General features: G+C 36.1%; 1 non-coding gene across 1 annotated transcript; it reads left to right on the top strand.

Moving 5' to 3' along the window:
- Positions 1 to 6471: 6471 nt before the first annotated feature.
- LOC112781977 (small nucleolar RNA R71) lies at positions 6472 to 6575 on the top strand. Its single transcript, XR_003192723.1, has one exon. It is a non-coding gene; the product is annotated as a small nucleolar RNA R71 (small nucleolar RNA).
- Positions 6576 to 14822: the final 8247 nt, after the last annotated feature.

Here is a 14822-nt window from a genome sequence, read left to right as displayed (position 1 = left end):
AAAATAAAATAAATAAAGTTAATAACTAAAAGAAAAATAAAAATAAAAAATAAAAAAATATTTAAAAATTATATAATTATTAATTTTGTAGCAGTAATCACTCTTTTATTTAATAAAAAATAAAATAAAATAAAAATCTTTTGTCCGACGGGCCGACCCGCCTCGCCCCGCCAAAACCCGCAAATTTGGCGGTGGGATTTTGCAGATTTTTTTTTATTTAGTGGGTTCTAAATCCTAGCCCGACCTGCCTTTTTTAACGAATTCAACGGGTCAGCCCAACGAATTCGAATTCATTTTGTCACCCCTAATAAATGGCACCATTCCTTGCCGAAAAATAATTAATTCATTGAATTATAAAAGAAAATAACAACTCAAGTCAATACAAACTATGCTTGTATATATATTTTCCAAGATATGAATTTTCATATCTTTTCTAGCTAATCCTTATAAGTTTGGTATCTTTACTAAGAAAAATCATATGATATACTTTCAAGTACAATATGAACCTACCACTCAATTGATATATGAATAAATCATGTCTATCAACACCACAAAATTATCATACTATCTTTGAAATTTGTAAATAGAACATCATTATAATCGGCCACATTATCAGTCAATATTCAAAATATATGTACTATATATTCAAGATGCATAAACATATACTAACCACAAGCCTCTTTTAAGATTCTCCTAAGTATATTGATTACAAAACATAGAGACTTCATTAACATTATATAATATTAGAGCCTAAAATAATAAATATGCACAAAAGCATATATTTTACAATTACTAATAGTGTTGTTCTTAAATTGCACCAGCTTCTTTAATTAAGTCCTATAATGCACCATGGCGATCTTCTAAGGGAACACCAAAAAATTCTTATTTTACTCTTTCATCCCTACAAAGAAAATGGTAGCAATTCCAAAATATTTCTTTCACAATACTCAATTTGTAACACCCTGTTACCCTAAGCTTTACCTCTAGCCGTAAAGCAAAGGATAGCAAAGTGTTACGAAAGTTCTAAAGCTTATAATATATATAATATACATTCAAGAATTTATGTAATTAAAAGCCCGATGAAGGAATAACAGCTCAAAGTCGCATAAAGCGGAATTACGAAATGCGAAGCGTTCACACACGGTAACTAAAACGCATAGGCACAAATAGAACAAGACATATATATAAGTAGGATATACAAAAGAAGACTAGTCACAGCCTGCAGAGTTTAGGCTGGCTAGTCAAACTGAATACAATAGAGTTTTTGAAGTTTAAAACAACTTAGACAACTTATCTCTTAAATCAAGCCTCTAAGGCCATAAATTGTAAAACAGAAAGGTGAGAGAAAGTATAACAGCAAAATAATCAAAAAATACCAAAAAGATAACAAAAGATCCTTCGCTCTGTCACCATCCCGCAACTCACCGAGGTGGGTTATGACCTGCATCTGAAAAACAATAACAGCATATGGTTTGAGAACCGGAGGTTCTCAGTATGGTAACAGTGCCCAATATATAAGATGTAAGGTTTTGAGACACCAAAGGCAATCCTAGAACTTCACACCGATACAGATATTCAAGCTTAAAACAAATAATCAACTTAAACCAAACACAATAAGCAGGGTTATCTAAACTTAGGGGGATTTCTAACTAATACTAATCACACCGCTATATCCCACAGCCTTCAACAACCTAACCTCCGTGCCATCTCATCGCCACCGCCTACCGAGCCTCCTCAATCCCAGCAGAAAACACATGTAATGTAGACAAGTAAAGCACAACTAATGTAAATATACAGCAAGTAAACAAATAGCAAATAGACATGTGATTCCTTTAAGCTTAACTAAAGTTAAGCAAAGCAAACAAGCATATAGAAGATGCATATGATGAATGCATGTCCTATTGGTTCGTGATATCACTTGTCGGTCCATAAATGCTAACCCGACACATCCTCCCGGATGTAGCCTTCCTGCCACGCCCAAAGATATAGGCTCTGCACACTCATGCAGCAGAGAAATCTGCCACGCCGGAGATATAGGTTATGCACACTCATGCAGAAGAAAGTCTGCTACGCTAGAGATATAGTCTCTGCACACTCATGTGGCAAGAAAGGAAACAACAACAACTGTCTCATCATAAATCATTCCAAAGATATAGTGTTGGGCACACTCTTGCAACAGAAAAACTGCCACGTCGGAGATATAGACTCCGCACACTCATGCAGCAGAAAAACTACCACGCCGGAGATATAAGCTCCGCACACTCCCATATAATCTAATAATTTCAACATTCCTTTCCAAGTTCTCAACTCATCATAACCATCACCGGTTACCAATTTCTCAAATTCATCATAAGCATTCTCATTTCTCAAAAATCTCTTCAACCATATACTTCACAACTCAGCCTTCACCAATTCAAGCTAGGATTTAATTAGACCTTCCAAACCAATGTCGCCGGCTCTAAACTTATAACTAAAATACCCTTTTTATTCCTTTATTGCTTTTTTTCCTTGATTCAAGACCCTAAAACTGGCAAAACGGTTTTAAACAAGTGTTACAGAAGTTTGCAAGCTTGCCAAACTTGAATTGTTGCTTGTCCTCAAGCAACCAAAACTAATATAGGCCTAGGATGTGAATTTGCATGAGAGTGAAAATCGATTAAGCTCATGTCTCTTCTTGAAGTGGGGTTTACAACTGCAATCCTGAATAGGGTTGGCATCTCACGATCCTTTGAATCAGAAGAATGTTACTGTCATCTGGAATTAGAATCCGAATAATATTATGAATTCTCTAGTCTTTTATACTTCAGTTTAATCCTTGAACACAACAAATCTCCTTTTGGTGCTTTGCACCTTGAGCCTAGCCGTGACTTTAAATGTTTTATCTCAAGGATTACTTTACACAAAAACACCACAAGCACTTAATTGGGGAACTCTCTTTAAGTTCTGATTTTTCTTTCAGTTACTCCTAGACAGTGGTGCTCAAAGCCTTGGGCATACTCTGCTAAATGCGTTTGGTCTCGACTCTAAATATTCTGTCTCAAGGATTACTTGACACAAGAACACCACAAGCATATGACTAAGAAAACAACTCTTTGAGCTTTTAATCATGTCTGACATCCTTAGTCATTGAAACTCAGAGCCTTGGACCTTGCTTTTATTTTTCTTTTGCTATTTCTTTTGCTTCAAGGATTAAGCTTTCACTAATTTCAGAGAAGTCATAATAGTTTTCTAAATTCATGTTCCTTATACATCAACTTCCTTTGATTCAAATTCAAATATGCACTGTTCATATCATGCATTCAAAATCACAAATAATACCACCACATTTAAGTAAATAAGATTATTATTCAATATAACTCAATCTCTCATGCAATACATCTTTTTCTTTTTTTTATTTCAAGTTCAGTGAATAATACATGAGACATCCCTTCAGACTAAAAATCAAATAACAAAATAAATAGTAAATTAAACTAGAACCTAGGAATTAAAATAAAAACTGATCATGCAATAACAAAATAAGCAGAAAACAGGAACCTAATATAGTAAGAATAGGAAGGAATATAGAATGAAAGGAACTCAACCACCTCAGTTATCCTAGTGGCCGTTTCATTCTTCAGGTTGTGCTCTTCCGTGGAGATGATTCACCTCCCTTTGGTGTCATTAAAATAAACAGAAAATTCACAAGTGAAGTGATAACACCAAACTTAAAAGTTTGCTTGTTCTCAAGCAAAGAAGAACTGAAAACAGGACGGGACATAAAAATATAGACGGAGGAGTAAAAATAAATATTAGTGTAAAAAAATAGAATGAGAAAAGGACAAGAGAGGTAAAAATAATTAAAAGATATATATATATATATATATATATATATATATATATATATATATATATATATATATGTTATACAATTAGGGGGGGATCACGGGTGAGGGGTAGGGGTTGGTGAGGGATTAATGGGGTTGGGAAGGATTATATGCTACAGGGACTGAAACCATGCTGAACATGGAAAAGTTTAAGTTCAGCGCCTCAAGTTCACGTGTGATACGCCCTCTCCACGTTGAACTTGGTGCAGCCCATGTTCAGCGTGGGTCTTCAAGCACTTTCACCCACTTTTACGTCGTATGGCGTGGACTTGGCAGAGACTCCCTTCCAAATTATATGCACATGCCACGCTGAACTTCAAAAATTCCAAGTTCATCATGGAACTGGTAGACTCAACTTTCTCCAGAGTGTCCATGAATTTTTCTAAGTGTCCGGTTCCTGTTCTAAAAAATTCTGCATGATCAAGCATACATAAAACAAAGGAAAAATAGTAAAACTCAATAAAAATCAAATAAATAAATCAACGCAATGGAAAATTAACTAAGAAGACGAAATTATTGGGTTGCCTCCCGACAAGCGCTTCTTTACCGTCACTAGCTTGACGGTCAGCTCTTCTAAGTAGGAGGATCATAGGGGCTCAGCTCTTCACCCCTTACTTTGAACTTCTTTCCTGTGTCTCCATAAATTAGCTCAATATACTCCAGAGAGAGGATTCTGTTTACTGTATAAATCCATACTGGATTGCTAGTCAACACCACCTTCATTCCTGGGGAGAAACCTTCAGTGGAGATCTTTTTATTTCTCCATCTCCTAGGTACTTTCTTCTTTTTGGGGACCTCCTCCTTGGTGGATGATGCATTCCCGACACCAAACTTAGGTTTGATGTCAGGAGGAATTTTATTGGTTGTCACTTAAGGAGATTTGAGCTGCAATTTCTATTGTGCATCATCAGGGGGTTCTTGAAGGTTTGGATCAATAAGCTCAGTCTGCATGCACCTATTTTCTTCACCTACTGAATGTATATCTTTGAAGACGTGAAAGACTAGTTTCTCATCATACACTCTAAGCACTAATTCACCCACTTCTACATCAATTAGAGCTCTCCCAGTGGCTAGGAAGGGTCTTCCTAGAATTATAGAGGCATTATCATCCTCCCCTATATCAAGAATCACAAAATCTGCTGGGAGGAAGAACTTACCCACTTTGACCAAGATATTCTCCACTAATCCGTATGCAGGTTTTATAGATTTGTCTGCCATCTGTAATGCTATCCTTGTGGGTAGTGCCTCTTGGATTTGCAACTTCTTCATCACAGACAAGGGTATTAAATTGATGCTTGCTCCCAAATCACATAATGCTTTCTCAAAGGTTGTGCTCCCAATGGTGCATGGAATTTGAAAGCTCCCTGGATCCGGTATCTTCCTTGGCAAGTTATTTTGAATGATGGCACTACATTCCTTAGTTAGGACCACTGTCTCATCTCCCTTTAAAGGCTTCTTCTTTGACAACAGCTCCTTCATGAACTTGACATAGAGAGGCATTTGCTCCAAAACCTCAGCAAAAGGAATATTGATTTGTAACTTTCTGAAGACTTCCAAGAACTTTGAAAACTACTTGTCCTTGGTCTCCTTTTAAAGTCTCTGAGGATATGGAATTTTAGGCTTGTACTCAGGAGCATTTCGCAATGTAGGATAAGTGTCAAGAGAGTCTGAAAATGGGTTATCCGCACGCTTTGGAGGAACGTGCTCTACTTCTTCCTTCTTCTTCTCCTCTGGAGCTTCCTTTTCAACTGGCACCTCATTAACTTGTGCTTCCGTACTTGCCACTTGTCCACTTATCAAGGTGATAACCTTGCATTCCTCTTTTGGATTTGGAATTGTGTTATCAGGAAGGCTATTAGTGGTCCTCTGATCAATTTCATTAACTTTTGTGGCTAATTGACCCACCTGAATCTCCAAGTTCTTAATTGATGCTCTGGTTTCCTGTCTAAAACTTGCCAATATTGCTTCCAAATCATTGTTTTCCTGGGACTGAGAAGTTGCTTGCTGAGATGACTGAAACTGGTGGTTATTAAAATTATTCTGTTGAAAACCACCCTGAGAATTATTATTAAAATTCTGTGGCCTCTGAGGTTGCTCTCTCCACCCAAAATTTGGGTGATTTCTCCACCCCTGATTGTAGGTCTTAGAATAGGGATCATTATTGGGATTTCTAGGAGCACTCCCCATGTAATTAACCTGTTCAGAAGAAAATTGAGCATAATCAAAATTTTCATTTTGCATAAAATTACCTGTTATGTCATAAGAGGCTTCTTGGGGTGCATTCTGAGTGTTGACAGCTGAAACTTGCATTTCACTCAACCGTTGTGTAATCAGATTTAATTGTTGAGACAAAAGCTTGTTCTGAGCAAGAAGAGCATCAACAGCTTCCACTTCCAAAATGCCTCTCTTCTGAGAGGTCTCAAAGTGCAAAGGATTCCTGTTGGAGGAATGAAAGTATTGGTTGTTAGCAACCAACCCAATAAGCTCAATAGTCTCCTCTGGTGTCTTCTTCATGTGCAAAGAACCACCTGCAGAATTATCCAAGTGCATCTTGGACATTTCACATAAGCCCTCATAAAAGATATCCAGCTGAGTCCATCTAAAGAACATGTCCAGAGGGCATTGCCTAGTCAGTAGCTTGAATCTCTCCCAAGCTTCATAAAGGGTCTCACCATCTTTCTGTCTGAAAGTCTGAACCTCCACTCTTAACTTAGTCAACTTTTGAGGTGGGAAAAATTTAGTCAGAAATTCAGTGACAACCTTATCCCAAGTATCCAGATTCTCCTTGGGTTGAGAATCTAACCACAGTTTTTCTCTATCCCTCACAGCAAATGGGAATAGCATGAGTTTGTACACCTCAGGGTTCACTCCATTGGTCTTCACAGTGTCACAAATCTGCAGAAAATCATAAATAAACTGATTTGGGTCTTCCTGAGGAAGTCCATGATACTAACAATTTTGTTGCACAAGAGTAACTAGTTGTGTCTTCAGTTTAAAGTTATTTGCAGCTATAGGCGGCACCACAATACTTTTTCCATAAAGATCTTCATTGGGAGCAGTGTATGAGCCAAGCACTCTTCTGGGTTCTTCATTCCCAATTCGATTTACCATGTTAGCATTAACAGCATTATTATGATCCATAGGGGACTCTGCAGCCTTGTAAAGTCTTGCTTATTGCAAATGCCGCCTCAAAGCCCTTTCAGGTTTAGGATCAAAGTCTAAAAGGGGTTTCTTGTCTCTGTTCCTGCTCATAAATAAACAGAAAACAAGAAAAAATGGGAATCTCTATGTTCGAGTGCAGAGAATTCCCAGTGAAGCAACCTGTGTAAAAGAAATAAAATAAAATAACTAAATGATTAAAGCTGGAAAATTTTGAAAATTAAAAGCAAGATGGGAATAGAAATTTTGAAATTTAAAAAAAAAATTAAATAGAAAATAATTTCAGGAATTAAAAAGAAATAATTGAACAAAAATTCGAAGATTAAAATCAAGAATTAAATAAACTAATAAATAGGAAAATAAAATTTATGCAAGGGATAGAACGAAGTAATACTAAATAACACAAAAAAAAAAAGCGCAACAGAAGTAAATGAAAATAAGGTGAATAAGGTAAGCTAATGACGTTCACGAGTTAATGAAAGAAAAGAAAAAAAAAAGATAAAAAAGGAAGTAAAATAAAACAAATGAAGACAGAGGGTGGGTGTGGACGAAACTAAAGAAGAAAACAAAATTAAAAAAATGGAAAATAAAAGATAATAATACTAACAAAATTAAAAAAAAAAGATATAATCTAAGCAATCAAATAAAGAGTGGTTGTTAATCACAGTCAATCCCCGGCAACAGCTCCAAAAACTTGGTGCGAAATTTATAACCCACAAACTAACCGGCAAGTGCACCGGGTCGTACCAAGTAATACCTCAGGTGAGTGAGGGTCAATCCCACGAGGATTGATGGACTAAGCAACAATGGTTAAGTGATTTACTTAGTTAGACTAACAGAAAATGGTGTTTGAGAATTCAGAAGCATGAAACAGTAAATTCAGTAAATCAGAAAGCAAGCAGTAAACGGGTTGTAAAATATATGGAGAAAATAGTTAAGGCTTCAGAGATATCTATTTTCCGAATTGACTTTTCTTACTAACTATTTTAGTCATGCAAGATTTAATTCAGTATATGTGACTAAACCCTAATTCCTTAGACCTTTATAGTCTCCTCTAAAATTCATCAACCACAAATTCCTTGGTCACTTAATTCCAATTAGAGGGTGAAGTTCAATTCTAGTTTATATGCCACAGAAATCCTAATTACCCAAATATAAGAGGATTATATGTCACGTATCCCGTTAAATCCAGATAATTAGAAATTTAGGAGAATATGTTTTCAAGCTGTTGTTCAAGTAAAGAGCTTTTCCAAGTTATACAAGAACTCAATTAGAACAAGGGTCATACTTCCGTTCCACCCAAATTCATAAAATAAAGAACGAAAACAATTCTTAAATATAAATCAGTACATAAATTTAAATAGAAAAATAATAGTATCAATCCATACAATAGACAAAGCTCCTAACCTTAACAGTAGAGGTTTAGTTGCTCATGGTTTAGAGAGAAAATAAGGATTCAGGTAAATTGTAAATTGCGGAATAGGTAGGAGAGAAGAGAAATCCCAAAGGGCTGATTCTTTTCCCTTTTATATCTAATCCTAATTAATGTAAAATATATTTTCTAAAACTAAAATAATATCTTTTCCTAATTATAAATAAAATAAAAGTTGAATCAAAATTAATTTGATTGATTCGGGCAGGGCTTGAGGAGCGTGGGGACCATTGGATTCATTAAGCTCCACGCTGAACTTGGCTTTTTTCCAAGTTCAACATGAAGAAGGCAGCGAGTGCTTCCCTGGGAGTTCTCAAATCCACGCTGAACTTGGCAGGAACCAAGTTCAACGTGGAAGATGCAAAGGTTGCTGGAGAAGAAATCTGCACTATTATATATCGTTGAAAAGCCCTGGAAGTTAGATTTCGAATGCCGCTAGAATCACGTCGATTGAACCTGTGTAGCTCAAGTTATTCTGGTTTGAGTGCAGGGAGGTCAGGATTGATAGCATCATTTGCTTTCTCCCTTTTCTGATACAAAACTCCATCAAATCCCTCCGAATGCTACCTGAAATAAATAGAATTGTGCACAACTCAAAGTAGCATCCATAGTGGCTAAAAGATATTTAAATTTTGATTAAACTCAACAATTCAAGTGCAAATTCACAAGGAAAAGATAGATAAGATGCTCACGCATCACTTGCCAGGAAGGTAAAAAGGTTAAAAATAAGGTTTTCATTGAAAAATAGGGCAGTGTGTGTATGCATAAAGTTGTGCGTATGTACGCCCAGAAGAGTTTTCCAAGCTTGTGTGTATACATGATGTTGTGCGTACGCACAACTTACAAATTCACAGAATGTGTGTGCTCACTAGAGTATGCGAACGCTCTCAACAGTAGGCATATCCCTGTGTGTGCGTGCACACTTGAATGTGCGTATGCACATTTTCTGAAAATCATAGGGTGTGCGTGCACACAAAGGTGTAGGTACGCACAAGTAAGAATGTGGCCCTTGTTCAAAGCACGCACATAGTAGTGTGCATGCGCACACAAACCAGAACCTACAATTTCTCCAACATCACAGAAATCATATTTTTCACACCAACTTCCGACGATCATATCTTTTTCTACAAATTTTCGATTTCTATAAAATCTATACCGTTTTAAAGCTCTTTGAATTGTCTTTAATTTAATATAAAATTCAATCAATTTCAAAAACTGTAGCTCAAGATATGATCCGCCAAAGTTGGCCTAAAACCCGTCTTTACCAAAAACCTTAAAGACTCAATTTCACCAAATCTCACAATTCAAAACCAATTATTGACAACCCCACAATACCAAAATCACTTAAAAATCCATACCAAATATTTCTCAACTATATCAATCATTCAATCATCTAAACCATTTAATACTCACTTCATTTAACTCTAAATTCAACCTAAGTTCACATCAAATTTCCTCAACCACCATTCAAATTTCAACACCAACCACAAGATTCAAAACCCAAAAAGGCACCAAACTTCAAATCTTCCAAATTCACAAGTCTTATTCATTTCAACCACACCAAAAATCAATCTTACTCATTCCTACACATTACCAATGGCACTTCTATCATTATTCAACCACGCCATACTTAAAGCATTTAGTTTCAAATCCTCTATCTCTCCCACAATTCCTACTCACAAACCTCCATTCTCATCAACCATCCATCCAACATCAATAAATCAATTACCCATCATTCCAAACCATCACAAACATTGTACATTTACTTATTACCATAAATTCCCATAATCCTCATGATTCCTCATTATAACCAATCACCATCAATACTCACTGACACCAATAATTCCCAACAATCATCATCAACCACAATAATCAATAACAACCAATAATTAACATCAATTCAATCCTATCCTAAGGTCTACTAGTCTAAGTGTCCAAAAATATTATATATTATATAAATAAAACCAAAATCATACATTGACCGATTCCCAAAATGCACCAAACACCAAAACGAAGCCACCAAGCTCGATCCAAAGCCTCAAACCAACTCCAACAAACACCAAAACTCAATCTAACATCACATAACATACAAACATCAAACCTAGGGTTCACAAAAATAACTAAACACAAGAGTTTAGTAAGAATTAACCTTACCCAAAAAGATTAGGGAAAAAATCCAACAATATTCCAATGCTAGATCACCCCTAAACAAACAAAACCATGAAAATCTCAATCTAACAAAGCCACAACTCGAATTTGTCAAAGAATAGAAAATTGGAGCTTGGGATTTGAGTTACTTATCACATTGTTTAGATATAAATGAAGAGCTCGACGAGAGCTTCACGTGACCGCAAGCGGCTCGTCAATCAGAGCACCGTAGCTCAAGTTATGGCTCCCGGAAGATGATAATGAATAGTAACATCAACCTCTTCTCTCTTCTCTATTCAGCGCCTCCCCTCTCTCAATTAGGGTAATAATGAGCTGAAAGCTCATTAAAGATGTATATATATATTGGGCTTGAGCCCAACTTAGGCCCGGTCCAACTCGTTTGCGTTTTAGGTCCGTTTGGCCCACTTTGTGCCAAAATCTTTAAGATTAGCACACGATTTTCGATTGTAAATTATTTTTATCCTTTCAAAACAATAAATTTAATTTTTCAAAATCTTATTTTTTTTTCTCAAAATATGGTACCGGACAGATTAGAACTAGTACTGCCAGTTTAAGTGTCAGTAGACATTTTTACAAAAATTTTTCGCAAAAGATACATTTTACCACTTAGAAAAATTTATTGAAATCAAATTTCACCTTTTTATTTTCAAAATATCATTTCTAGTTTTTTGAACCAATTCTGGGCAGTTAAAAATTATTTTTTTATTAAAACGATTATACGTGAAAATTCCGGTTCTTACATCCTCTCCTCCTAATTAGGAATTTTGTCCCCAAAATTCGGATCGCGTGATATATCCTCCTCGAAGTGTTCTACTACCAGCGTTGTCATTCCAAACGAGTCATCAAAGCCTCTCGTCCACTATAGAACTACCGTGTCGATGTTCCCTCTCGCCTTCTGCTGTGTTACTCTGATTATCGTTATTAAGAATCTGAATTTTTTTTCCTTAAACCAAATACCGATTTTGTAACATTTTTCAAAACCTTCAAAACAAGTTCAATCTAAACCAGTTCAATATCAGGGCTTTCTCAAAAGACTCAAAAATCATTTACTCATAAATCAATCACTTTAAATCATGATTTTCTTAAATTTATTAAAATCCTTAAATCATTTATTTATTTATTTATTTATTCAATTTGAATTCCTTTTGATAAATTAAATTAAAACCAAACTCACAAACCAACAAAGTCATTTTTTTAAACCGTATCATTTAAACCAAGAGTTCCGACATAGCTTCAAAACTAAATTATTTAAACCAAAAGTTCCAAACCAACTTTCAAAATCATTCTAAGCTTTAAAACTTTTTCAACAAGGTTCAAGGTCATACCAGTTAGAAATTAAAAATCTTACTAAAAAACTGCAAAAGTGTTCCTCCTCATTTAGTAGCTGCATCAGTCGGCACTTCCCTTGCCACCAGTGGAGAACCTTACCCATCAACTGATATGTCGCAAACTCCATAGACTGATTTTCCATCCCTGAGGCTCACGAGGATGAACCACTCTGATACCACTAAATGTAATATCCCATTACCTTAAGCCTTACCTCTAGCCGTAAAGCAAAGGATAGCAAAGTGTCACGACAGTTCTGAAGCTTATAATATATATTCAAGAAGTTATATAACTATAAGCCCGATAAAGAAATAACATCTCAAAGTAGCATAAATTGGAATTACGAAATGCGAAGCATTCACACACAATAACTAAAATGCGTAGGCACAGATAGAACAAGAAATACATATAAGTGTGATATACAAAAGAGGACTAGTCACAGCCTGCGGTGTTTAGACTGGCTAGTTAAACCTGCGTACAATAGAATTTTTGAAGTTTAAAACAGCTTATACAACTTATCTCTCAAATCAAGCCTCTAAGGCCATAAAGTCTAAAACATAAAGGTGAGAGAAAGTACTAGAGCAAAATAATCAAAAATACCAAAAAGATAACAAAAGATCCTCCACTCTGTCACCATCTCGCAACTCACCGAGGTGGGTTACGACCAGCATCTGAAAAAAAAACAACAGCATATGGTGTGAGAACCGGAGGTTCTCAGTATGGTAACAGTGCCCAATATATAAGACGTAAGGTTCTGGGACACCAAAGGCAATCCTAGAACTTCACACCGATACAGATATTTAAGCTTAAAACAAATAATTAACTTAAATCAAACACCGTAAGCAGGGTTATCTAAACTTAGGGAGATTTCTAACTAATACTAATCACACCGCTGTATTCCACAGCCTTCACCAACCTAACCTCCGTGCGATCCCATCGGCACCGCCTACCGAGCCTCCTCAATCCCAGCAGAAAACACATGTAATGCAGACAAGTAAAGCACAAGTAAGGTACATATACAGCAAGTAAACAAATAGAAAATAGACATGTGATTCATTTAGGCATAACTGAAGTTAAGCAAAAGAAATAAGCATATAGAAGATGCATATGATGAATGCCTGTCCTATTGGCTCGTGATATCACTTGTTGGTCCATAAATGCCAACCCGACACATCCTCCCGGATGTAGCCTTCCTGCCACGCCCAGAGATATAGGCTCTGCACACTCATGAAGTAGTGAAATCTACCACGCCAGAGATATAGGCTCTGCTCACTCATGCGGTAAGGAAGGAAACAACAACAACTATCTCATTATAAATCATTCCAAAGATATAGTGTTGGGCACACTCTTACAGCAGAAAAACTGCCACACTGGAAATATAGGCTCCACACACTCATGCAGTAGAAAAACTGCCACGCTAGAGATATAGGCTCCGCATACTCCCATATAATCCAATAATTTCATCATTCCTTTCCAAGTACTCAACTCATCTTAACCATCACTGGTTTCAAATTTCTCAAATTCATCATAAGCATTTCGATTTCTCAATAATCTCTTCAACCATATACTTCACAACTCAGCTTTCACTAATTCAAGCTAGGATTTACGCAGACCTTCTAAACCTATGTCACCGGCTCTAAACTCATAACTAAAATACCCTTTTTATTCCTATATTTTTTTCACCCTTGATTCAAGACCCTAAAACTGGAAAAAATATTTTAAACAAGTGTTACAAAAGTTTGCAAGCTTGCCGGAAAGGTAAAACGGTTAAAAATAAAGTTTTCATTGAAAAACAGGGCAATGTGCGTATGCATAGGGTTGTGCGTACGCACGCCCAGAAGAGTTTTTCCGGCTTGTGTGTACGCATGATGTTGTGCGTACACACAACTTGCAAATTTCACAGAATGTGTACGCACACCAGAGTGTGCAAACGCTCTCGACAGTAGGCATACACCTGTGTGTGTGCGCACCTGAATGTGCGTACGCATGTTTTCTAAAAATCACAGGGTGTGCGTGCGCAGAAAGGTGTGCGGACGCACAAGTAAGAATGTGGCCCCTGTTCAGAGCACGCGCACAACCAGAACCTACAATTTCTTCAATATCACGGAAATAATATTTTTAACACCAACTTCTAACGATCATATCTTTTTCTACAAATATGCGATTTCTATAAAATCTATACCGTTTTAAAGCTCTTTGAATTATCTTTAATTTGATATAAAATTCAATCAATTTCAAATACTGTAGTTCAAGATATGATCCGCCAAAGTTGGCCTAAAACCCAGTTTTACCAAAAACCTTAAAGACTCAATTTCACCAAATCTGTCAATTCAAAACCAATTATTCACAACCCAACAATACCAAAATCACTCAAGAATCCATACCAAAGATTTCTCAACCATATCAATCATTCAATCATCTAAACCATTTAATACTCACTTCATCCAACTCTAAATTCAACCTAAGTTCACCTCAAATTTCCTCAATCACCATTCAAATTTTAACACCAACCACAAGATTCAAAACCCAAAAAGGCACCAAACTTCAAATCTTCCAAATTCACAAGTCTCATTCATTTCAACCATACCAAAACTCAATCTTACTCATTCCTACACATTACCAATGGCACTTCTATCATTATTTAACCACACCATACTTAAAGCATTTAGTTTCAAATCCTCTATCTCTTCCACAATTCCTACAAACAAACCTCCATTCTCATCAACCATCCATCCAACATCAATAAATCACATACCCATCATTCCAAACCATCACAAATAGTGTACATTTACTTATTACCATAAATTCCCATAATCCTCATGATTCCTCATTATAACCAATCACCATCAAGACTCACCGACACCAATAATTCC

This window comes from Arachis hypogaea, chromosome 19, assembly GCF_003086295.3.
Source record: "Arachis hypogaea cultivar Tifrunner chromosome 19, arahy.Tifrunner.gnm2.J5K5, whole genome shotgun sequence".
In the NCBI taxonomy this organism is placed as follows: Eukaryota; Viridiplantae; Streptophyta; class Magnoliopsida; order Fabales; family Fabaceae; genus Arachis; species Arachis hypogaea.
This window is presented reverse-complemented; position numbering and strand designations above follow the sequence as displayed.